This window comes from Lepidochelys kempii, chromosome 2 (assembly GCF_965140265.1).
Source record: "Lepidochelys kempii isolate rLepKem1 chromosome 2, rLepKem1.hap2, whole genome shotgun sequence".
Taxonomy (NCBI): Eukaryota; Metazoa; Chordata; order Testudines; family Cheloniidae; genus Lepidochelys; species Lepidochelys kempii.
Genome location: NC_133257.1, coordinates 71,635,373 through 71,662,343, shown reverse-complemented (window position 1 = coordinate 71,662,343; position 26,971 = coordinate 71,635,373). Strand labels below are relative to the sequence as shown.

The following is a 26,971-nucleotide window of genomic DNA, read 5'->3' as shown; positions in this document are numbered from 1 at the left end:
CTAGACTTCATGTTGATGGTTTTACTTCATCATCTATATCGAAATGATAGAATTACTCAATAGCAATAGTGATCAAATGCCCCGAACAAGATCAAAGCCCTCTGTGCCAGTTGTGAAAATATATGAGTGTTCCTGCCTGATAAAACTGTAATGTCATCTTAGATTAAGAAATGTTTTAGTCCTATCTATGTATCTTAGCTCCTAACTTGCAATCAGTCATTAAGTGTAGGGGGAAAAACTGCTGATCCTGTTTCAGTAAAGAAAGCATTTTTAAAATTTGTGGCTTCAGACTTCAGAGATTAAAAATATGGGTTAGTATCTGTTAACTGAAGTTCCTCCAATGATATAATCTCCGTGAGGAAAAGATAAACAACTTTTTACTAAGACAGGAACTGTAAATACACTAGTTTAAGGTCTAGAACTAGCTATTCAGTCCTGGAACAATGTTAAAATTATGAGTGCAGGTAAAAATGTATAGATGTCGGATTCCTAGCCATGGTAGTTCAAAAGTTATTAATATGTCCTAGATATTATGGAAAAGTCTATGGCCAGAAGCTTGTGTTTTGGTTTGGTCTGGTTTAAGAAATAGTGTTAATTATTTGTTATTTTAACTGTTCAGTTTCAAGGTTTAAAATTCTCTGGTTTCTAATGGTTGATTTTGAGAACTGTAATGTGTGATTTTTCTTTTTTAACCTTAATGTGCTCTTAACCATAAACCCAGAGTTGCTCTGAAAAGCTGACAGTTGGAGATCAACTCCTTCAAAGTCAAACTGGTGAAAGTGAAAAGCACCTAACCCTATTCAGGATGACTTCAATCTACCAAAATCATGACATCATGATTTCACTTGAATTAGCTGTTCACTGAAACTAATATCCCATATGTGCCAGTATTGGGAATTCATGCTTTCAGCAATGTTAGTTTGCACTTATCTGGCTGTCTCTAAACAAACACTGTAATTGTGATTGTTCTGGAGGTATATAGTTACCAAATCATAACCCCCAACTGTCTGTTCTTCCTGATCTAGGATGAATATCTGCTTTCACAGGATGGTAGGTGCATGAGAATGGGTCAAAGAAAGTCACCTAGCTTTTTTAAAAAGGGAAAAAAATGCTAAATCAAGAGAGACTGTCACCTGGTAATATCTGAATTTCTCTTGACCGTGCTTATTGCAGATACCCACCCTGGATAATCTTTATACTGTTGATATCCTTAGAAGCATTATTTTTAACAGGATCTTCATGAAGTTTTAACCTTCTTCCAGTATTATAATTTACTTGGCTCTCATCTGAGGGAAGAAAGTCTTTCATTTGCATCAAAGAGGGCCATATACATGCCATTTACAGGATGGGACTCAAGTTTATAACAACAACTAGTGACTTTATCACAATGGGAACTATGAGGACTGATCCTTTTTAAAAGCTACCTCTCTACATGTATTATATTTTCCCGAAAAATATAAACATGTAATTAAACTCCAGAGAGAGATTGCTTAACAGATGAGGTTCCCCCTTCACTCATGAGAAAATAAGGGCATGTCAACACTACAAAGTTAAGTCGATGTAATGCAGCTTACAGTGACCTAACTACGGAGATGTACACACTGCAATGCCCCTCCCATTGCTTTAACTCGCCTGCTACACCAACTTAATAAAACCACCTGGACAAGAGGCAGACCTTTTTGTGATGCAGTTGACACTGCACTGCTTACGTCATCCGAAGTGGCCTTCAAGAGGTGTCCCACAATGACTGCTCCGGTCACCATTTTGAAGTCTGCTGCCCTGCAGCCACTTACACAGGTGAACGACCCTCTCCCTTTAAAGCCCCAGGAATTTTTGAAATTGCTCTTCCTGTTTGCTTGGCATGGAAAGCAACTGCCCAGTTGACCATGCCACCTCCGCGAAGCATATATGTTCCTGCCTGGAGTACACAGGTGGTGGTGGATCTCCTGGGTTTGTGCGGAGAGGAGGTTGTGCAGTCACAGCTTTGTTCCAGCCACAGGAACTTTGATAGCTACAGCCAGATTGCTCAGGGAAGTGCCGCATAAAAATCCAGGAGCTGAGGCAGGCGCACCATAAGGCAAGGGAGGCAAATAGCTCCTCTGGTGTGGAGCCAAAGACTTGCCACTTCTACAAGGAGCTGCACGCCATCCTTGGCGGGTGACCCCACCTCCACTGCCAAGAACCCCATGGATACTTTGGGAGGGCTGGAGTCACTGGCCACTGGAGCGAACCCATAGAACGACATACTGGACAAAGAGGTGGAGGCAGAAGAGGATGGGAGACAGGCAACAGGTGGCAGAGAGATCTGGTGGCATGGCAAGCCAGAACCCTCTTTTCGACTGCTGAGCAGCCTAGCAAGCAAGTCTCACAGCCCAGCTCTGCCAAGCCTGATGCAGGGGAGGGAACCTCTGGTAAGTACTCATTCTGCTTCAATATTGCAGGGACCCATCTGGTCATGTACTGCTTTTTAAAATCAGGCTAAAAGAGGTAGTGAAGTAACCAATGCTGGAATAGTTTCTATCTGCTTTTCATTGCCCTGAACAACTGGGTAGAGGGGCCCTGTGGAAAAGTTAGTTTATGCACACCGGAATGTCCCATGAATCCTTCATAGAGATCTCTAGGAAACTTTCCGGGAGGTAATCAGCAATCCTCTGCCAAAGGTTTCTTGGGAAGGCTGCTTTCTTTCCACACGGTAGGAAACTTTGCCATGCCATTCAACAATTACTTCAGCAGGCACCATAGCAGTACACACTCCTGGTCTGCAGCCACACGCATGCAAGAGCTGGATCCTCGCAGCCTCAGTTAACCTCAGAAATGAGATACCAACTGCATTCACCCCCACCTGTGAGAAACGGTGACAATGTCCAGTACAGTAGACGTATGTGCTGGCACTAATACCCCATGGCCATCCCCCCAGCTTGCCCTTTCCCCCCAGGTCATCCTCACCATGGCTGGGGCTACCATTACACTGTGTGAGTGCCAGGGGAAAGTGAGAAAGATGTTACTTGTTTAGATCAAGGGTGTAAATGCACTGACAACACCTCTGTCTATGGTTTCTTTAGCCACTGCAGATATGCCCTTGACATTCTCCCGCACACTGGGGGAGCACATCACTTAGATAAGGAAAAGAAACTAGAGGGGTAAGACAGACATGTTCAAGGGGGTTCTGCAGTCATCGAATGCTTCAGATTGTGAGCAGAGAGCATGGGGGGAGGCAATCAGTGAGAAATTGTGAAGAGAAAATCAGGATAGCAGACAGGGCACGAAAAGATGATAGTGCTGCTGAGGTAGCAAACAGACATGTTGCAGTCCCAGGCTGAACACATCCCCCACACATTCCTCGTTTCCTCAGGGATCTCAGAAGTACCCAGGCACTCCAACATGTGGAACAATTTGCAGAATGGCATCTGGACATACACCCGGCTCCAACATCCTCATTGGCAAATGTGCTTGTGAATTTCCTGTTCCTTCCCCTTTAAAGATACTTTTCTCCGTATGTATGAAGTTCAGGCTACAAATACATAATCGTGATTGCACGGGTGTGAAATAAACCTGACCTTATGGAAAGTGAATGAATCTTTATTATTCTCCAACATACGGTGACTACTGTTAACTTTTAGAGACAGTACCAACAAATGCATTTGCAGTGTTACAGCAGCACACACAGTAATCATTACAAGGTTCCTACCATGCTGAAAAAAAAAACCTTGCTAAACACATTACGGCAACACAAATGAATGTGGCCCATTGTTAAAATGCTCCTTCAGAGCCTCCCTGATCCAAATAGCTCCCGTTGGGCCCCTCTTACAGTCCTAGTATCTGGCCACTCAAAAGCAGCAGACAGCCACTCCACCTCCACACTCTATCCCTGGGAAAACTTCTCCCCTTTTGATTCACATATATTATGAGGGGCACAGCTGGCAGCTATAACCTCACTGAGGTCTAACCTCCTGAGGAGACACCACCAGTGCCCCTTTAAGTGGCCAAAAGGGCATTCAACAGCTGAGCCTGTTGTTGAAGTGCTCCTTGCTGCTGTCAACATGGCTGGTGTAAGGCTTCATGGGCCACAGGAGCAAGGGGTAGACTGAGTCTCTCAGGATCACTACTGGAATTTCCACAACCCCAACGGTAATTCTCTGGTCTGGAAAGGAAGTCCCTGCTTGCAGCTTTCTGTACAGGCTCATTTTCCTAAAGATGTGTGCGTCATGTACCTTCCCTGACAAGCCTACGTTGATGTCGGGGAAACGACCACAGTGATCCAAGACAGTCTGCAATACCATAGAAAAGTAGCCCTTTCTATTTATGTACTCCATCACAAGATAGTCTGGGGCCAAAATGGGGATGTGTGTGCCATCTATTGCCCCACAGCAGTTAGGGAATCCCATTGCTGCAAAATCATCCACTATTTCGCACAAATTGCCCAGAGTTACAGTTGTTCATAGTAGGAGGTGATTAATGGCCTGCACACTTGCATCACAGTAACCCCCAGGGTGGATTTCTCCACTCCAAACTGATTCCTGGCTTGATTGGTAGCAGTCTGGTATTGCCAGCTTCCACACAGTGATTGCCACTTGCTTCTCCACAGTTAGTGCTGCTCTCATTTTAGTGTCCCTATGTCATAGGGCTGTGGTGAGTTCCGTACACAGTTTCAGGAAGGTGGCTTTGTGCATCCAAAAGTTCTGCAGCCAATGCTCATTATCCCATAATGATGCAATCCTACCACTCAGAGCTTGTTTTGAGCCCAGAACCAACAGTCCACTGAATGTACTAGGAAACCCATGGAATGATGAAATGGAGAAAGCTGCATGATGGGACACTGTGCCTGCCCCCCAGGTATCGCAAACCCTTTCCAGTACACCCTGCAGCAGATGGTGGCCAACTGCACATTGGGATAGCTACCTATGGTGCACTGCTCTCTGTATCTATGCAAGAGCTGCTAATGTGGAAGTGCTCCACCAACACAAGGGTCATAGTATGGACATGCACTAGCTGTTTAATTAGAATGATTGCTGTAAGTCGTTGTAACTTAATTAGACTTAATTTTGTAGTGTAGTATGCCCCAAGAACTAATGGCAAGTGGTACATTTATTTCACCCTAAAGGACTATACTTCTACAGATTTTTGCACAATTACATACGATGGCACATCATTTATCAAATGGTATATTATATACTGCCCTTAAAATTTCATGACTACATTCACATCTGGATCTATCATTAATTCATAGATTCACACGTTATAAACAAATGACCATTTAGGTCATCTTATCCGTCCTCCTGCCAATGCCAGATTTTCCGTATAGTATGTACTCCAGTGCTCTGCTTATTACCAACTTTCTATTCAACTTTGCTATTCACCCTAGCAAGATTTTTCAAGATGGCTTTACTTGCCATTAGATTCATGTGTCTGATCATTGCTGATGACAACTACAGCTACAGCTATTAAAAGCTATCAGGAAAAAGGCATTATTTCACTGAAAGTTTGATTTATATAGCCATGTTGTTTATTCATGAGTTTAATGAAAATATGTATTTTAAAATTATGCAAAGTATAACTGTTATAGATAAAAATGCTTTGCATTCATTTATTCTAAGATTTGGATATTATTTTAAAAGACAACATCATACAGAAAAATCTTTGTGACATGAAACCAGCTACTTCTTAAGACACTGCGTGCAGGACAAAATGTTTCAACTAGGGAGACAGCTGAATTTTTACACAATCTTTCTGTCATTTCCAAATGTTTGGTTTCTGTATGCTTTACATATTTTAGACGCTGATTGTAAAAACAAACACTCGTTGCCACATATTAACTCTAAAAGCAACTTGCTCAGAAAACTGGCCAGCTCAGCATGGAGTGCAAGTGCCTGGACACTTAGAACATCAGCCCTCTGCTATTCAACAGTAAAGTGCTCTGCTCCTGTCTGATGTCACTCGTCTCACATGAGACTCATCTCATAGAAAGCTATGCACACTGTTACCGGGACTTTACATGCAACTCTATTGCCATGGCTGCCAATACTTAGGGCTTGCCTACACTGGCACTTTACAGAGCTGCAACTTTCTTGCTCAGGGGTGTGAAAAAACACCCACCTGAGAGCTGCAAGTTTCAGCACTGTAAAGCGCCAGTGTGGACAGTGCACCAGCACCGGGCGGCTCCCAGCACTAGTAGCTATGCCCCTCATGGAGGTGATTTTTTTTACAGCACCAGGAGTGCTCTCTCCCAACGCTGGTGCAGCGACTACACAGCTAGTGAAAACATACCCTTAGTATCACAGCACCGCCCCATATCTGCTATGAGGGAGCCTACATCATGCTCCTGGCCAAGACCTGTGAGAACAGTGACTTCCCTCTGTATTCAGACCTCTTTGACCACTCGCCAGTCTGTCCGTCTTTTAGACGCCCTTTATGATCACTTATGCCACCACATGACATGATGGTGGAATCTCGTCTAACAAGTAGTCAACGATAACAGTCATTAAGCACTCTCTCGTCACCAATCCAACCAGATGCCTACCAGGTTTTGACATGCCAAGGCACCTGTGGTCATCCCTGAACCGATTTAGGACAGGGTTATTGTGCGGCCAATCTCTTCAAATGGGGTTTCTCTAATGACCTGTGCTGTAGATGCGATCAATGTCAGACTATGTCACAGATCCTCGACAAGTGCCTGCTGGCTTATTTTCACGATGAGCTACTGGCTCTTCGCCTGACTGATGACGACGCTATCAAATGGCTGTGCGCACGGCGCATATGCTAAGAGAATGAAAATTGTCTAAACCTTTATTTTTAGCAGTTGTTGATACTGCTAAATGGACTTATTCTGTTACAGGTACCCTTTCCCCAACATTCCTTCTTTTGTTGCTTTAAATTAAGTTATCACTTTTTCATTTTAAAAAGGCATTATAAGTTATAGCAAACTCAATGTCAGAGTAACTATAAATGCATAACTAAAACAAGTTTGTCTTTGTCTTTTATGAAATTAGTTGCATGGTTTTAACCAGATAGTCTGAATCCCACTACCTCACTTAGGGCTGGTCTACATGGGGACATTCAGAAAAGTTAAGTCAAATCAATTAGAAGTGTGAAGTTAATGCACATTAAACATCTATGTCGATACTCTCACTCAGAAGTAAAGTGGCCACTTCACTTCTGAATCAGTGTGTCCACAAAGGGATTTAGCAGGCATTAACTTCTGCACATTACCTTCACATTACCTTTAGTTGATTACTCTTAACTCCCAGTGTAGACAAGACCTTAATTTTTCAGTGCCCTCAAGTTCAGTGCCTTTAGTCTCCACATGCAACATATTTGTCCCATCCCTAGTAAACAAGTCGTGATCCAACAAAAGCACTTAAGCACGTTCTTAGCTTTAAGCATGTGAATAGTCCTGTTGACCCCAATGGGTCCTTTAGTACTATTGTTTGTTACTCTGTGCACAGCTGTGCTCAACACCAGCAGATGAGGTAAAGAACTGTCAGACCCTGGAGGGGAGAAATTATTTTCACTGTATGTCTGGTTGATACCCAGTTGAATCCTTAGAACAACAGTGCCATTTACTAAAATTAGTGTTTGGGAGTATCTCAACATTGTCAGATTTACTACCAGCATCTCAGGATTAAAGTGATAGGTTAAAATGTGATCTATTTTCTGACAATCATGGTTTCTAAAAGTACATTTTTAGTGGCCCTATCAGTTCTTAGTTTCTTTGCACACCCCTTCAGTAGAAATTTGGAACTCTTCAGAGAAGAAAAATCTTTGTATTTTTGAGTTGCAGGCCAAAGACTTAGAGCAAAAAGAAAAAAGTTTAGTACAGTAATTGCTACTTCCAACAGACTTTGTAAAGCTTCTGTACTACATTTTTGCCAAGTATATATGATAATGCATGATTTAATGACTGAGATTTTCTAAGAGGCATGAAAGACTTTTAATGAGAGTTGGGCAACTAACTCCCTTAGGTATCTGGAAATTGCCCCCAAAGGTACCAATACAACACATTAATTTTTAACTGGATTTAATTGATTAAGCATATTTAAATATTTCATTTTTTTCTGAACAGTTTTACATTCAGTGACAGCTCACCATCAGCAAGTCTGCAACAAGTACTAGCTGTCTTTAAAAGTGGTTTTCACAGGTTCTTGTATTAATTTGTTTCACATCCACACTCTTTTCTCCGTTCCGAACTCAGAGACAAAGCAGATAAATTATAAGACTCTGTAACTTTAAATCATAAGCAACAATCTCACACAGGATTAAAATAATATGTAGCATTTACAAGAACAGAAATGGATACAAAAATAGAATCAGAAAGAAAATGTGAACCGTACTCTCATAATTAAGGCTAAGATTTTGTCTTGGTTATTTTTAGTAAAAGTCCATGGACAGGTCACAGGCAATAAACACAAATTCATGGAAGCCGTGACCTGTGTGACGTTACACCCCATATTTTTCATAGAAATATGGCTATGATATGAATATGGCCTAAGATATATTTTATGCAAGATGGGTCATGTAAGGTATCATTGGAAAGGTTATGATTTACTAAATGTGATTAACCAATTTGTATGCCTGTATAAGTTCTGTATCTAAAGTTAGGAATATTGACTATGTATCATTTACAACTGTGTGTGTATTTGGGAGACACCCACCAGACAATAGGCCATCAGCTTTGAAAGGCCATTAGGAAGAAACAAGACTTTAAAGATACTAATCTCTCTCCTTCCTGAGAGGTGTCCTGGGACATAGCTGTGACACTACGAGGTCAGGTGATCCTGTCACCTGGTACTAAACACTATCTTGGACTTCTAGTAATTTTTCACTAAAAGGAGTGAGAGGTCAAGACTAGGAAACAAAAGATTCCCACCTTATGTAAATCTTATTTAAGGCTGGAGGGTAAGGCAAACAGGACTCTTCTCCATTTGCCTTCCTACCCAAAAAGAAAGACTGCTGAAAGTATCTGAAGAGAAAAAGGAATTGAGCGGTGGGAAAGGCAAGAGCTGAGTCCAGATTGAGACAGAGGAATCTAGTCTGTAAAGAGACATAACTGGAACTCTGAGCTACAGAAACTCTGCATCATGCCTAATTCAACATTTAGGGTGAAAAATTACATTTTGTAACCTGTTTCTTTAGTGAATCAAGCTTGGTTTGCGTGTTTTGTTTTATTTGCTTAGTAATCTGCTTTGTTCTGTTTGCTATCCCTTCTAATCATTTAAATCTGTCTTTTGTAGTTAATAAACTTATTTCTTGTTTCTCACATAACCCAGTTTGTTCAATCCATATCTTGGGGGGTAGGAGGGTGCCAAGAAGCATCTCTCTCTTCACGCTGAGGGAGAGGGCAAATTTTTATGAGCTTGCGATGTGCAGATCTTTCTATACAGCGCAAGACAATTATTTTGGGTGTACTTTCCACAGGGAAGTGGCACTTCAGTGATGGGCAATTTCCTAGCTAAACAGTCTCAGAGAGCTGTTTGAAGACTCTGTGCGAGTCTACAGCTGGTGCTCCCTACATGTATGTCTACTGCCAGAGAGCATGATTCAGCAAAACAGGGAAAGGGAGACCAGGCTAGTGGAGCAGGCGGGCTCAGTGAAATCCCAGTGCATTACATGGCATATCAGAAGGGGGAATCTAACCCATCATAACTTGCCTCTGACTTTTGCTGCTGTGGCTCCATGGTTTCCCCCACCACCATGGTGGCTGGGAGCTGTGGGGTTCCTCTTCTGCCCATGGAAGCTGGGAGCTGCACAGTGACCATATTTCCCAAAGAGAAAACGGGACATCCCCAGCTGCTCACCTAAGGCTTCCTCCTCCTCCTTCCCCCAAACGAGGCTGTCGTCCATCGCTGGAACCCTGAGGAGGGCCCCCTCAGCAGTCTGTCACCTGTCGCTGGAACCTTGCAGGGGGCCCTGTCACCTGTTGCTGGAAAGGTCAGGGCCCCACTGGCTGCCAGCTCCAGAGTCCCGCAGCCCCCGGGGATGAAGAAGAGAATGTCGTGGAGGTCTCTGGAAGTCACTGATTCTGTGACTTCCATGAACTCTGTGACATAAACGTAGCCTTAATCATAATCCACCTAAACATTTAGATTTAGAAGACCCACAAAGAGACACCCCATCGGACATTTTGGTCCTCCAAAACATGTAAACAGATGTTTGTGTTTTTAGTATCCTAGATCATCAAATCAGGTCTTCTCCAGTGAGCTCTTTACCCTTCTTGGGCCATACAGTATGTTAAATGAGATACAGGGCTTTCCAATTTTCCTTCTTTAAAGACTTTCTCTGAGCTGAAGGCCAAATCCAATCTTTTCTGGTGCAGGCCAACTGGAGTAACAGATTTAATCCTGTCACTAGGTCACCTCCCTATTCTAGAACTCCACCCAGTCGTACACAGGAATGCAGCCTGAGTTTCCATGGTGACACCTGATGTCACCTCTAGATTATTTTAGGACTGTAGAAACTTGTTTTTATTAAAAGCTGCTTTGAGAAAACTTCAAAGGCTACAGTCTGCATACACAATTTTGCATAATCTGTAGTTTGGGTTAATCTTTAAGGGTTTAACATAATTCCTTGCAACATGTTTTCAAATAACATCCCAATCACAACGTATAAATGACACACTGCAGTCATTTTCTAGAGAATGCTTCCGAATTTATTTCCGGGAAGCATGAAAACCCTAAAATAATATTTACCTCTTACGTTTAAAACCTGTTTGAACTACACTTTGGCAACATAATAATCAATCTTTCTTTTATAACAACCCTATAGTCCTGAGACACTATATAATTAAAAGATCTTTTTACCCCTTAGAGTATGTTTCCACATTGAAAATAAAACAAGGATTAACATCCAACACCTTCACCAGGGCTAGAAACTATCAACTTCTATGTGGATATGCATCCAATTTTGGCAAACTGGTGTCCATAGGTAGTGGAATTAGGAGTGCTGGGGGTATAGCAGGACCCCCTGACTTGAAGTGGTTTCCATTATATAGAGGATTTACAGTTTGGTTCAATAGTTCTCAGCAACCCCACTATAAAAATTGTTCCAGCAACCCTGCTGGTGCCTCATTTTCAAGTGTACAGAATTTGGCACTGTGTACCAGTTCTGCCTCTCCAATACTCCTAACGCTTTATTTCAAATTGGCTACCGAGTGAAAAACCCCTCACCACCCAAGTTCTGGGAAAATTACAGCCATCAACCATATCTTAAACCTATAGAGAATCTACCCCTTAAGGTGCAAATTGATTTTTCTGTACAATATAGCGAGTGCATCAGTGTTTCTCTGACCTCATCAAATATTCCAAGTTCCACTGACACAGTGCAGTGGCTAGGATACAGCAAAAACACATGAGCCCTGCAGAAATAGTCTCTCTCCAAGCATTCATACTCCACTCATCATTGTAGTATCTGAGCACCTAACATTACAATCATATTTAATATAGGCTTACAGGGGAGGAGGGGAATGACATATCTCCTTATGAGAAAAAGCATCATGAAGAGATTAAGAATAAAGGAGGACATTTTGAAAATTAGATGAAGATTACAGATACATCAGAAAATATTTCCAAACCCACAGATTAATTGTCCTATCTCAGGGAGCCTGATTATGTCCCATCAGGCACTGACTGGAGTAGAAGGTCCAACGGTCTGGTCACACTAGATATTCTCACTCTCCAGTGTAATTTCAGTGAATAAAACACACTTAAACTGGAGAAAAGCTGAATCCATGGCTGGTCAGAAAGAATGCCATAAATTGCTTTTGAGACACTGCTTCTCTTACCAAAGTACAAGAAAGAGGAAGGTGGACTTCGTAGTGAAGGCACTGCACTAGGACTCGAGAAATTTAGGTTTGATTTCTAACTTTCCAAAAGCTTTCCTGCGTGGTTTTGAGGAACACATTTTAGTCTTGATGCCTCAAAACAAGGATGATACTTCTGTTCTCCCACCCTATTTAGGCTGTCAGCTCCTCAGAGCAGGGACTGTTGTTATACCAATAAAATAAAAACCAGCAGGATCTTATTAAAGGGAAAAAGGCAAAATACCACATTTATTGTGAATACAGAAAGAATCATAGTAAGCAGTTAGTTATAGCTATAACATTCCATTCAATCTCATATTTATTCACACATTCATTCATACAAACACACACAAACACACACACAGGTTCTGCAAGGTTGTTATCATAGTTACCAGCCTTAGAGTTGCTCATGCCAAGCCACTGGCCAGGTGGCCTGGACATGAGGAGGGAGCAGGGCCTTGTCAGATGCTCATCTGATGCTCCTGGAAGTTGGTTTGCAGAATCAGACCCCAAAGTTCTCACTTTTTAGAGTCTATTTTTATAGGAATTTCTTCCTATGCCAGTCTATGGGAATTGCTTCATCATGCTGTTGCTGAATCAATCAGCAGATAGCACATTCCTGACGGCTCCAAGATGTTATCTTGTTCTTTGGTTCTCCCATCCTTGAGGCTGTTGGGTGGATTCCAGTCTGCCCTCCGGGGGGGGGGGGGGGGGTCCTCTGGTTATTTCCACTTTACGCCTTCTTCAGCCGATGGACACTGGATTCTTAGGCTGACACCTCCCTGATCATTCAGTTATTATCCACACCAAGTATCCATCCACATACATCCTCTATCTCTATTTTAATCACAATTGTTAATACAACAAAAGGGTGGGGAGTCTCTGGGTGCTGTTTCTGTTGTTAGAGTATTGCTTTGAGTCTCTCTCTCTTGTGAATTGCTTTGAGAATAGACTCTGTCTTAGAATGTACTAACACAATTAGCAGCTTGCAAGTTTCACACATAGAGGGAGAGAAACAGTACCAAAAACCAAGAGACCTCTTAATTAGTAATACCCTGGAATTTAAACTATGGGGAATCAAACTCATTTGTGATTTTGATACAGAACTTCTTTAATATGATCCAACACTGTCTCTTACTACATTAGAGTCTCAGAGTTATGGATACCTCAGGAATGGAGTTTGTTCGTAACTTTGAAATGTTCCACAAGCCCCAATGCTCCCCCCGCGTTTAAAGTTCTGAGCCCCAGTGCTCCCAAGGGTCAGAAGCCCTGACCCCCACCCCATGCCCGGAACCCTGCCCACCACCACACACATACCCTGTGGGTGCAGCCCAACCCCACTCCTTCCCTGGCTAAAGCCCTGAGACAGTACAGTATTTGCTGGGGGAGGGGGGTGGTTGTTTGTTTGTTTTTGTCTCTGCTGCTGCCTGATTGACTACTTCCGGTTCCACAGGGTGTCCAGCTGACACCTGCCGCGCCTCCGCCTAGTACCTGGACCTGCTGGCCACTTCTGGGGAGCAGCTAGGAGTCAGGACAGGCAAGAATCCTGCCTTAGCCCCTGCTCTCTGCTGACTGGGAGCCATCAGAGGTATGCCTGTGCCTCAACCCCCTGCCCCATCCCAGAGCCCCCTCCCACACCGTAAAGCCCTCTGCTCCACCCCCTGAGCCTGGAGCCCCCTCCTGCACCCAAATCCCTCATTCCCAGCTCCAACCCCCCAGCCGGAGTTCTCACTCCCTCCCACACCCCAACACCCTGCACCCGTCCAGAGCCCCCTCCCACACTCTGAACCCCTCATTTCTGGCCCCACCCCAGAGCCCACACCCCCAGTTAGATCCCTCAGAAAGTGAGTGAGGGACAGTGAGCCACCTAGGGAGGGGGAAAGTAGTGATCGGGGGGCGGGGCTTGGGGAAGGGGCAGGGCTAGGGTGTTCGGTTTTGTGGGATTAGAAAGTTGGTAACCCTAAAGCAACAGCAGGCTTGAGTTAACCTGGTAGGCAGGGGTCTAGAATCAACTAGAATTACTAGCTCATGCTGCCATGTCTTCGCCACTATTGTTACCCATACTATCTAGATTCAAGATAGCATAAATATGCCTACCCATGCTACTATCACTCCAACTTTTCAGTGGAGATTAGTGAGGATAGTAACTGTAAGGTGCTAGCAGGCACTGCAGAGACACACACATACCCAGCAGACACAGAGAGATGTGATTCCATCTCTCTCACAAACTCTAAACACGTTTTCTCCTTTGCTTTCTCCCTTGGGGCTGGAGTATATCAGAATTATGGACCACATCCTCTTCCACACAGGTAGGAAGAGGAGACTACAGAAACGAGGCCTAAGCTGCTGCTTCCGTATCAAATAAATGCCAGGATGATTCCTCCCCCCAGCACCAGCTTCCTCATCTCCAACTTCACTGTGAGCCGCCGACAGCTCCACCGAGGCAAAAAAAAAAACCAAAAAAAACCCAAAACAACTAAACCCACAGGCCAGAGTGGGAGCGACAGGTAGAATCTGAATCACCACAAGCCACCCTCCCACCTGAAAAGACAACAAAGAAAACACAGGGAAGAAGCAAGGTGGCTGTTCTGAAGCCAGTTCCTCCCTCTCCCCCTACGTTGTTCTGAGCCAAAGCAGCGACACCACACCGTAAACAGAGACACAATGTGGGTTATGGCAAAGGCGGGGGGGGGGGGAGACACACATCTTTACCCACTGTCGTGTAAGCAGGAGATATAGGGGTCCCATCCTATTTTCAGTTCCTCTCCCTGCAAGCGCCCCCTCCACGGCTCCAGACAGGGCAAATCAGCCCCACTCTCGGGGATTTCTCCTCCCGCAAACCAAACGGTGCAGAAGAACCACCCCCCAAAAGCCACCCCACTTTGACTGGCGGGCTGGGGGGGGGGGCGGGGAGAAGCAGCCAAGAGACCAAACCCTTCAACCCCCAAACCTACCAAACTCCACCCGCGAGAGGGGGGGGGGGGCAGCGGGGCTGCTCGAGTCCCGTACACGCCTGCCAAACTGCTGCGCCGGGCCGACCTGCGCAGCGCCCCCCTTCGCTCGGGGGCTGTCTCGCCACTGCCCCCCCCCGGCCCGCCCGCGTCCAGCCCTGAACCGACGTGCCAGGGCAGGGGGCGGCGAGTCCAAAGTACGAAACAACAACCACCGCCCGACCCGCAGGGGAAAGCGGAACGGGGTGAGCGGCGGCGGGGTCAGACTCCGAGCGGGGGCCGGGGGGGTAGCGCTCTGCCTGCACCGCGGTTGGCGTAGGGACCATCCGGGCGCCCCCTCCCCAGCCACCGAGCCCCGCGGCGGCCGCGCCAGCCCCCCTCGGGTCCAATCCACGCCGGGACCCTCCCCGGGGCATCCGAGCGCCTCCCCGCCGCCGCCCTCGGGCACTCACCCCTCCGCTGCGTCCTCCAGGTCCCCGGCCGGGGGAAAGCTGCTCGCGGACCGGAGGGGGAGGGGCAGGCCCGTAGCACTCGCCCTGCGCTCCCCCCGCACGCGCTCGCTCTCCACTGTTTGTGTTGACGTGAGAGGGGGAGGGGGAGGGGTTCTACCAGCTGAGAGGATGTAAACACTGGGGTCACGTGGTCCGTCCTCCGGCGGAGGGAGGCAGCCTCCGTGCCCAACTGGCTGAGGGGAGCCTCACGTGATCTGGGGATCGACTCCGCCCTGCAACCCAAAGGGCCAATCAGAGGATGACGATTGTGTGTCGTCACCCGTTGCCTAGGGGCGTGGAAAACCTTGGCATGAGGCTAGGAAGCAGCCACCCCTCCACCGCCAAGTCCCGTGTCTATCAAAGGGGCAGGCGGGCTGGGCGGTGCGCTCCTCAGTGCAGCTGGCGGATGGGGACGAACTCTTACCAGTCGAGGGCCACCGCGCGTCGCTACAGAGCTGCAGCAGGGCCCTGCTGCCCCTGTCACCGTGCGGACCGGCTCGATCGGGGAAGGGGACAAGGGGGAGCAGATGGAGTCAGTGGCAGGGCAGCGCAGGAAGAGCCGGGGGCGAGGTGGGTGGGACTCGGGAGACCAGAGGCAGAAGGGGGAGGTAGTGACTTAGTCTGTGCAATCCCTGCAAAAAGAAAAGGAGGACTTGTGGCACCTTAGAGACGAACCAATTTATTTGAGAATAAGCTTTCGTGAGCTACAGCTCACTTCATCGGATGCATCTGATGAAGTGAGCTGTAGCTCACGAAAGCTTATGCTCCGATAAATTGGTTAGTCTCTAAGGTGCCACTAGTCCTCCTTTTCTTTTTGCGAATACAGACTAACACGGCTGCTAACTCTGAATCCCTGCAGAGTCACTCCTGGGGCGGGAACAATAAGGATTCTAAGGCCCAGATGAGTCCTGTCCTAGGCCCTGCCGTGTGCCTAGGCTGGCCCTTAAATCCTCTCCTACCCACTATTCAGAGAAGCCCCCCTATCCCAGGGCTACCCACGCTGAGGGTGTTTCTTGTGCCTGGAGAGAAGCCCACAGGGGAGATACAGATTCTTTAGGTCACAGCCACAGAGTGCCCTTTTCGGGAGGAAAGAAGGGTTGTAGCCTCCCCAACCCCAGGACAGAGGCCATGGCTTTCCCCTTGCTAGGGCCCTGAAGGAGGAGGAGGAGGGAATGGGCACTCCTGGAAACTAACAGGCCTCTGGAATTCATCAAAGGAGGTGGGGAAAGCCGGAGATATCAGAGGGGAATAGGGCTGGGGAGCAGAATAGGGTTGCCAACTTGGGGAGCAAGAATAGGGTTGCCCTGAGGCCTCCCCCCTTCACTTACTTTCACTGGGCTGGGGCAGGAGTGTGGGAGGGGGTGAGGGCTCCAGCTTGGGATGATGGGTTTGTGGTGCACAAGGGGGGGTCTGGGCTGGGGTCAAGGGGTTTGGAGTGTGGGAGGGGGTGTGAGGTGTGGGCTCTGGGAGGGAGGTTAGGTGCGGGAGGGAGCTGGGATGCAAGTGGGGGTGCAGGGTCTGGGAGGGAGTTAGGATGCAGGAGGGGGTTCCGACCTGGGACAGGGGGTTCAGGGTGTGGGGTCTGGATGGGTGGCGCTTATCTCAGGCGGCTCCCGGTCAGCAGGGCTAAGGCAGGCTCCCTGCCTGCCCTGGCTCTGCGCTGCTCCTGGAAGCGGCCAACATGTCCGGGCCTTTAGGCAGAGGCATGGCCAGGCAGGTGCTGTCCCCACAGCTCCCATTGACTGTGGTTCCTGGCCAATGGGAGCTGTGGGGACAGGGGCAGCACATGATGCTTCCCTGATTGCCCCTGCGCCTACAGGCCAGATGTGCTAGCTGCTTCCAGGAGCTGCACAGAGCCAGGGAGTCTGCTGTAGCCCCGCTATGCCTCCAAGTGGACTTTTTATGGCCCAGTCAGCAGTGCTGACTGGAGTCACCAAGGTCCCTTTTTGACCGGGCGTTCCAGTCAAAAACTGGACAGCTGGCAACCCTAGCGCAGAAGCATCTTGATGGAGACCAGAAAAAGGGGGAATAGTGGCAGACTGGAGAAGCCAGGGGCAGGTGGGGAGCAGAGTTGGGGCTTGCGCCTCAGTAAGTTGTGGTAGATGATGGGAGCTTATTTCTCAGCAACTACTGGTGAATGGAAGGAGAAGGGATTGGGATAGCTTGAAGATATGACTGGAGCAGCTGTTGCATGAAGTGTTAGAGCTCAAGGAGTGGAGATGTTGGTTTAGTGCAAGGGTGCTGAAGGAACAGAACGTGTTTGAGGTTAGGAAGCAACGGGACAAAGGAGTACAGGTAGCAGAGCCTGTAGTCAGTTGGGTTGGAGGATCCATAGGTTGGAGACAGGCAAAAAAATGGGGGTGCAGGGAATGGGAACGGTTGGAGTCTAGGGTCAAGGAGGGGGAAGGCAGTTGATGGTATCAGATTGAGAGAGCAGTAAAAATCAGATATTAGGAAGGCCAGCAAAAGGAGTGAGGGCAGTAGTGGTCAGAGTTTTTGGCTAGTGGGGGTGGGGAAGTGAGGATTGGAGGCCTTGTTCCAGGTGCAGAGGGCTATAAGTAAAGTAGTTGGTACTGCAAGTAAAGGAAGTTGGTGGAGTTCAAGCTGATAACCCAGGTTTAGGTGGCTTGGATACAGAGGGATTTGGAAGGTAGGAGATTGGGAGTAGCAGGTCATTTGTGCCCAGGGCTGGCCTAATTTGAGGGAGCCGAGATGCTGCTGAAAGAGGGGCCACATTTAGAGGTTAGAGCAAGGGAAATCACAAGACAGCACAGCTGTTGAAGAAGCTAGTTCTGCAGTAAAAAGCAAGCACACTCACCCTCCTAATCTGGTGCCTGCAGGGAGCAATAGGTAACTGTGCTTAGGTAACACCCTTGGTAGATACATCTGGTGCCACAAAGGGTTGTGTATCTCCCAGGCCAAACTTCAAGAACAACTCTGAGTTTCTGGTAACCTGAGTGAGACTGGGTCAGACCTCAGAAACCGAGATGGTGGTATAACTGCTACACCTCTAGAGACAGATGAGAGACAGAAAGATGGAGAGAGAGTAAATTTCTTTATCAGGGAGTCAGGCTCACCACCCAGCTAAGAGGAAGTTACTGTACAATCTGTGACTGATTGAACAACTCTTCAAAAACATTATATGGGAACAGTAATGTTTTTGGACAGGGGTGAAATACGTATTTCCCATTATGTTCATGATGAAGCACAGGCAAGGAGACTGTCCCTGGATTGGTAAATTTCTGCAAGTTTTAGAAAAATAGCTGTTCTTAAAGTCAGCATACACTAGGAAACTTCAAAAATCCTGTTTACAGAAACTGATTGTAAAAGTTTCACAAGCAGGGGAAAAAAATGTAATACAGTTGCCTAGAGTTAGATCAGTACAATCAGACCCCTACTGACTAACTTCACTAGTTCAGGACTGCACTGATCAGAGAAGATGGGGTTCCCAAAAGGCAACAGGGTCCAATGGATTAAGCAAAGGCCTATGAGCTGCAAACTCCCATATTCTAATCCTGGCTCTGCCACTCATTCATTATGTGGCCCCAGGGAAATCACATTAACATCTCTAGCTTTGTCTGTGCTGTGAACTATCCTTGCAACTTGCATTTGGTATGACTGAACCTGTGCAAGCTGCAACAGTGCAGTGCATCCATATTAGATACACTATTGTGGATGCAGGACTGACACATATCCCTATAGTTCACTCCATGCAAGCATTTCAGGAGCGCAACAGTGGGACCTATCCCACAGGTCTGAACATAACCACTTGTAGTAGGTACATGCCTGATTGCAGTGAATTGAATAGATTTCTACAGTAAAATGATTGTGCTACATTCTATATTATACAATTTAATTGTTAGATAATACTAAATATAATTTGGTGTTAGGTTACTAGTCCTCACAGATTAGTTCAGTATTTTCAGTTGTATTTACCTAGGTGAGACTCTGCATGTGCATCCCTTAGAGTTATGCTCTGACACTGCTCCTTGCAGTAAGATGTCTAGGGAGCCTCTGCAATTCCTTCCCTCCTGCCCAATTCATTAGTACTGTACCTAGTAATATATTTTGACATCCACCATTAATATGTGACTGGCAGTTATTGAAACTTTTTTTTAATTTAAAAAAAAAATCTCTAATCATGTATCTCTTATTTGCTACCTAGGTTCCAGAGAAGTGTGTTCGGAGGTCCATGGTAATGTTCCCTGCAGGAACTATACCACAGAGAGGGGAATCTGAAGATTTCTCAGGTGTGAAGAAGGTGGGTTAACAAGACTAATGATTTCACTATATCATTAGATAATGAATTACACCCTCTCACTGACTGCTATTAACTTCTCCTGCTAGAGTTGACTTATCTTTGGATCCCATTAAGAACACTTCTGAAAAGCAAATATTTGCCTTTGGAGTGGTCCAACAGGAACCAAGTGAAATCAGAATGCAGCTAGAGTAAGGTGTTTTTTTTAAAAGTTTCTCCTTGGTGTTTACACTCTTTCTATACTATTATATCCTTTGCTGTATTTAATGCACTGTTTACACAGTTCCATCTATCTCCATAATTATTTTGCTTATTTCTGATCTCTTTTGACCTGTCAGCATCTGTCTAGTATTTATGAAGACTTCAAATAATATATCTGGCCTATCCAACCACCCATAATTTTAAAATGAATGCAGTTTCAACACAACCATCAAAGCCAAGATCTCATTTGCTGATCTATGTTGGGTAACTCCAGTAGAACCACAATTTTGTGAACTCCAGTCTTATGAATGACTGGCTATATGATCCATTTTGCCCTTGACAGAAAAAAGAAACAAAACAAAATATAACAAAAGTGATGTTGATGAAGAACAAGTTGACATCTCTTCAACTTCTGGTGCCTTAAGTGCATTAAAAATCACTTTGTAGGGGTTTGAAGGACAAGAAGAAAGCGATGCAGTGCACCATACTGCAACTGATACATCATACCTGATGTAATTCTGAGATGTTCAATCTTAAACCTTTGATTTTAGGAGTTCCTCAATCCCTTATTAGTTCATAAAATAGGGATTCTTCTGTAAGCAGGAGGCCAAGATCTCCTACTGTTTTCCCTAGAGTATATACCTCCAGTGTTCTGAATATCATTCTAGCTCAAATAGTTTCTAGTGCCCGAGACTGTTCCTAGTGATGCTAATGGCAAAACTCTTCTCCTTTCAGTGGGGAAGGGAAGAATGAAACCTTCAGTGTCAAACCTCTGAGAATAGCTGGTAATTAGTATGACTTCTGTATTTAGTTGAAAAGCCAGTATCACATTCATTAAGTTGTAAAAAAAAATTTGCAATATTGTGAGCATGAAAAACATGTATAATCACTTTGGAGTCTTATTCTATTTAGAGATGGGATGAACAGATTGTGTACTGAAGCCTGTGCGAAAAACTAAAGGAATGGCTTCAGATTCAGAATTTTTGTTTGCAGTTGACTCTTTCCTAATTTATAATAAAATGGAAAGGCCCATTTCAGATATATATATTTTAAAAGCATCTTGTTTTCACATTTTATTTGTAGTCTTAAATTGGAAACAGGTAAAGTCTGAAAAGGCAGCAGCCATGCTTTTGAGGGGAATAATACTATCCTTAAACACAGGAAGGGAAATTATCATGTCTGGTTATCATTTTTTTCCAATTCTAATTATATGTCTGCCACAGTCTTTTTACATGGGCTACCCCCAAGTCTCTTATAGTGGTTAGAGAAAAACAATTCAGGGCTTTCTCCATGGTTCACCGTGACAGGCCTTTCAATATGACTGTCCTGGACCTTTTGTACCAACCACAATAGACCTTTTCTATTGGTTTGATTGACTCTTAAAATCGCTCTCAAAAATTACTTGTCTAAAAAAAGGGAGGAGAATTTATCTAGTCTGTAACAATGGAAAATAATCTGGAAGACAGTAATGTGAGCCAGCAGGCACACTGATTATCTCTAGAATAAAATGCATTGAAGCACGCTGATATTCAACAGCGTGGCCATAAACCATTAAAGAAAACACTACAATGTTAAGATTTTATTTCTATATTTTGCTAATTTAATTTTGATGGAAGTATTCCAATCACCTCTAATTTTTGTGATGTTATTTAACACTTTGTCAGGCCAATTTTCTTAGTTTTCTGTTTTCTCAGTCCATTACAATTGAATGGATGTCAGATCGGCTGATCACTCTGCACTTAGCTTTAAAAGAATTTAAAAAAAAAAATAGAAACTTCAGTGTTTGGGTCTGTCAGGAAATTCCAAACTCTCAAACATGTACTGGTCTACAACTATAATACAAGTTCTGCCATGCATTAGTTAAACAGAGGGTAGATACATATTCTCTCACATAGCCTTGCCCGTACAGTCTCTGTACCTGCAGTACATTAAATGCAGTACAATAATTTGATCAAATCAAATCTTGATGAAGTTGAGATGTGGATAGCTTGAACAATTCTTCTATTCATTTGAATGGAAGTTAGCATCCTAAAAAAATCTTATTTCACATCAAATATATTACACGATAGGACTGTCAGAGCAGTGGTAGGTCACGTAAGGCGCTTCGCACACATTGAGTTCAAGACCTCAATAAGTGCACTTTACAATAGACTTACAAGGAATATCATTTAAGACCCAAACTAAGAAAGGTGGCTTATTTCAGTTGATGTCTCCCAAGATAATGGAAAAGGTTGGCTTCAGCCATCATCTAGCAGGAGAGGATACAACTTGGCATGCCTCTACTCTCCTGTCCTGTTCCTCTCTCCACAGTGTTATATATTACACCTCTCAGGGAATCAGCACTCTGTTGACAATGATTCTAAGTAATCTTATTATCAGAGAGCAGAAGCAGATGTCTCTCTAGGAAGCAGATGTCTCCCTGCTTTCCAGAAGTGCTTTGGAAATCTAAATAATTTGTGTTTAGTGCTTAGATACTATGGGCCTAATTCTCCACTGCCTTTCACCTGCGGTTGTAATTAATATAAATGGAAAGTAAGTACAGTAAAATTCTACCAAATCAAAACAGCAGCATTTTACACTGGCTTTGCACTGCTGTACACAACTATGGAAGTCAGACCTATACTACTGATCTATTTAAGAAAGGGTTTTCATTATTTTTAAAAATACAAAGATTTGTAATGCTGCTCTTATTGAAATGAATGACAACCCTGAACTATGTAACTATGAAATGAAAAGCGGCATATATAGGTGTGATGGGTCTGGTCACAGAGACCCCCTTGGAACTGCCACCTGATGTGCTGAGACTACTTCTGAACCCATTTTCTCTTCCAGTTTGGGCCTCCAGAAACCTGCTTTGTTGAGCCAGACATGCCAGTCTGCTCCAACACAGACCCAGGGTCTGAACCACGCACCCCTAAGTTGCAGACTTAAGTGAAAACAGCTTAAGAAGTGCTCCTGTCTCCAGCACTCAGATACCCAGTTCCCAATGCAAATAAATAAATCTGTTTTACTCTTATAAAGCTTATTCAGGGTAAACTCATAAATTCTTCACCCTCTAATAACGCTGATAGAGAGATATGCACAGCTGTTCGCTCCCCCAGGTATTAATTGCTTACTCTGGGTTAATTAATAAACAAAAGTGACTTTACTAAGTATAACAAGTAGGATTTAAGAGGTTCTAAGTAATAACAGACAGAACGAAGTAAGTTACCAAGCAAAATAAAACAAAAACACGCACATCTAGGCCTAATACTGTAGGGAACTGAATACAGGTAAATCTCACCCTCTGAGATGTTCCAGTAAGCTTCTTTCACAGACTAGACTCCTTTCTAGTCTGGGCCCAATCCTTTCCCCTGGTACAGTCCTTGTTCCAGCTCAGGTGGTAGGTAGAGGATTTCTCATGTCTACAGTCCTCTTTGCTCTGTTCCACCCCCTTTAATAGCTTTGGCACAAGATGGGAATCCTTTGTTTCTCTGAATGGAAAAGCACCAGGTTTAAGGTGGATTTCAGTACCAGGTGACATGGTCACATGTCCTGTGAGACCCCCGAGCCTTCATTCTTCCTGGCCTGACTCACAGGAACGCTTTCAAATAAACAGCCATTTACAACCAAATGTCCTAGCTGATGGGAGCCATCAAGATTCCAAACCACCATTAATGGCCCACACTTTGCATAATTACAATAGGACCTCAGAGTTATATTTCATATTTCTAGTTCCAGATACAAGAATGATACATTTATACAAATAGGATGACCACACTCAGTAGATTATAAGCTTTGTAATGATACCTTACAAGAGACCTTTTGCATGAAGCATATTCCAGTTACATTATATTCACACTCATTAGCATATTTTCATAAAATCATATGGAGTGCACTGTCACAATATGCATAGTAGATAGCTTTCAGAATTTAATCTCAGGTATTCCAAATATCAAAAATTTAGTCTTATCGCCTAGTTGGCTACCACATTTCATTTTATTTTTAGATAGAGCAATTTTTCCTCACAGACTAAAAAAACGCTTGAACCTGCTTACAAGCATCATGAACTTAAAGAGAAGATGTAATCAACATTCCTTTATCTAGGTGAAGAACACTTTATTAAGTGACAGATTACTTTAGTTCATGCTGCATTTATTCTTTGCACATATTTCTGTTTAGATAATGAAAATCAATGTGGTGAGTTTCACTTTTGTTTCAAGTTTACTTGCTTATGTGTTCTTAAATGCTACAGTAATTGAGTTTCAAAAATTGAGTTTCAAATATTCAAAATTTACATTTTAAAACAACTTATTTCCTTGAAATTTTATTTCTAATAATGTTACAGCATTTCTGTTGTTAAAAATGTAAATTTTGAACTAAGTTGACAGTGTCCCTTTAAATACTTTTGAAGTTCCACTACTGAAGATGTATTAACTTCTAAGTTTTTGAATGACAATGTATAATACGTTTCTATATCACCCGTATTGCACTAGGGATTTGTGTATTCTACTCACAAGAGTCAGAGCAGTAAGTAGTGTTGTAGCTGTGTTGGTCCCAGAATATTAGAGAGACAAGGTGGGTGAGGATTATTTATTGGACCAATTTCTCTTGGTGAAAGAAAAGCTTTCAAGCTACACAGAGCTCTTCATGTCTCTAAGCAGTAAGCAGACAATTAACTAACTCAGTGAGAGGAACAATTAATAAAATGAGGAATATTTATACCCTTTTCTTATTTATTTCACTTTGTGGATGTGCATTTTAATATTGATAACACTTTTGAGAAAGCTGCAAAAAGATAAAATGGACCATTTTAGAATAGGTGCATCTTCTTCCCTCTACTTGATATATTCAATGGCTAATGCAGATTATGTTCTCCTAATTCTTTCTGATTCTTTCTTACAGTTTTGCAATACTGACTAAATGTGCTAACTGTATTGATGACATTTTCAGAACAGGATACCTGAACAAATGCTAAAATAACTCTTTAATCAATTACAGTGATAAATTTACAAGAAATATATATTTGTTCTATTGTGGATTACATTGCCATTTTCTCTCAACACCTCTGAAACACTTATGGGCAAGTGTTCTCACCGCATGGGCAGTATTTAATCTCTGTAACAACATTTGGGATGGAAGGGTCTGTCACTTTAAGAGAATAAAAGTAATTAAGAAGAAAGTAGCGCTGAGTCCCAGATCTAAAAATGTTGAATTACTTCCTTGTGTTTTGGTAAGTTTTTTGTGTGAGTATCTACAGTTTTGTAGAGTGCTAGTTTATTAGGAAATAATATAACATTAAGGTAGCAAGTTCCATGGTCAAGATTAAAGAAATCCTAACATTAGGCTCATAATACCATATTAAAGTCTAGTCCTACAAGTAGTTATGGTAAGAGCAAATATGCAAGGATTAAAAATATCAAATGAAATCTGTCAGGAAAGCATGCAAATTGGCATGAGGTCTAAAATAAGAATATAAATGAAAATAGCAACAATAACCTATTAAAACACATTAGAAATATAGGCTGTGTTCCTAGAATGGAATCTTCTAGCATGCAGATATCTTTGTATGTCTGTTGAGTTGAATTGACTTTAATGGGGCTATCCAGGGATTCATGCAATCCAGGCGTGATGCTGGATCATGGCCAGAGAAAGTTTAGAAATCATTTTTAAAATAATAAAGGCAAAGGTTAAAAATTAAGGCCCAGATCGTGGAAGTACTTCTGCATATGAGTTTATATAGGTGAGTAGACTAGATCACTTGGTCTAGAAATGGTTCTCATTCTTTTTATTTCTGGTTTTAATCCACCATCTCCCATCACTGTCAATGAAACAGGCAATGCAGGCTCAAATTGGTGGGACTAGAGTTTCCGGCCTTATCATGATGGTTGTCACTTTATAACCCACCTCATGTCTCCTGGAAGCAATATAGCACTCTCGTTCCAGACAAAAAGCATGAGATAAAAGATCAGGACAAAGGGTGTGATCTATGAAGGTAGTTAGGCACCTAAGAGCTATTTTAGTGCCACTGTGATCCACAAAACTCCTGCTTGGCTGCTAACCAGGGCTTTGTCAAGCCTGACCTAAAAAACTTCTAAGGAAGGAGATTCCACCACCTCCCTAGATAACGCATTCCAGTCTTTCACCACCCTCCTAGTGAAAAAGTTTTTCCTAATATCCAACCTAAACCTCCCCTACTGCAGCTTGAGACCATTACTCCTTGTTCTGTCATCTGCTACCACTGAGAACAGTCTAGATCCATCCTCTTTGGAACCCCCTTTCAGGTAGTTGAAAGCAGCTATCAAATCCCCCCTCATTCTTCTCTTCCGCAGACTAAACAATCCCACTTCCCTCAGCCTCTCCTCATAAGTCATGTGTTCCAGTCCCCTAATCATTTTTGTTGCCACTGAACATTTTCCAATTTTTCTACATCCTTCTTGTAGTGTGGGGCCCAAAACTGGACCCAGTACTCCAGATGAGGCCTCACCAATGTGGAATAGAGGGGAACGATCACGTCCCTCGATCTGCTGGCAGTGCCCCTACTTATACAGCCCAAAATGCCACTGGCCTTCTTGGCAACAAGGGCACACTGTTGACGCATATCCAGCTTCTCATTCACTGTAACCCCTAGGTCCTTTTCTGCAGAACTGCTGCCTAGCCATTTGGTCCCTAGTCTGTAGCGGTGCATGGGATTCTTCCGTCCTAAGTGCAGGACTCTGCCCTTGTCCTTGTTGAACCTCATCAGATTTCTTTTGGCCCAATCCTCTAATTTGTCTAGGTCCCTCTGTATCCTATCCCTACCCTCCAGCGTATCTACCTCTCCTCCCAGTTTAGTGTCGTCTGCAAACTTGCCGAGGGTGCAATCCACACCATCCTCCAGATCATTTATGAAGATATTGAACAAAACCGGCCCCAGGACCGACCCTTGGGGCACTCCAGTTGATACCAGCTGCCAACTAGACATGGAGCCATTGATCACTACCCATTGAGCCCGACAATCTAGCCAGCTTTCTATCCACCTTATAGTCCATTCATCCAGCCCATACTTCTTTAACTTGCTGGCAAGAATATTGTGGGAGACAGTGTCAAAAGCTTTGCTAAAGTCAAGGAACAGCACGTCCACTGCTTTCCCCTCATCCACAGAGCTAGTTTTCTCGTCATAGAAGGCAATTAGACTAGTCAGGCATGACTTGCCCTTGGTGACTCCATGCTGACTGTTCCTGATCACTTTCCTCTCCTCTAAGTGCTTCAGAATTGATCCCTTGAGGACCTGCTCCATGATTTTTCCAGGGACTGAGGT

General features: G+C 44.1%; 1 protein-coding gene and 1 long non-coding RNA gene across 5 annotated transcripts in view; one reads left to right on the top strand and one right to left on the bottom strand.

The window, feature by feature from the left end:
• PCMTD1 (protein-L-isoaspartate (D-aspartate) O-methyltransferase domain containing 1) overlaps positions 1 to 15,346 on the bottom strand; it is an 84,965-nt gene extending 69,619 nt beyond the window's left edge. Inside the window, exon 1 of one of the 4 annotated variants that reach the window (XM_073331209.1) lies at positions 15,195 to 15,346. The gene's annotated coding sequence lies outside the window, so the exon portion shown is untranslated. Of the gene's footprint in view, positions 1 to 14,745; positions 14,936 to 15,194 lie in introns of those variants that run through there. The other 3 variants (XM_073331200.1, XM_073331201.1, XM_073331202.1) reach the window with 3 other exon arrangements.
• Positions 14,828 to 26,971, top strand: part of LOC140906719 (uncharacterized) — a 38,575-nt gene continuing 26,431 nt past the window's right edge. The window contains exons 1-2 of the long non-coding RNA XR_012157220.1: positions 14,828 to 14,987; positions 19,399 to 19,494. This is a non-coding gene — a long non-coding RNA (uncharacterized lncRNA). The remainder of the gene's footprint in view (positions 14,988 to 19,398; positions 19,495 to 26,971) is intronic.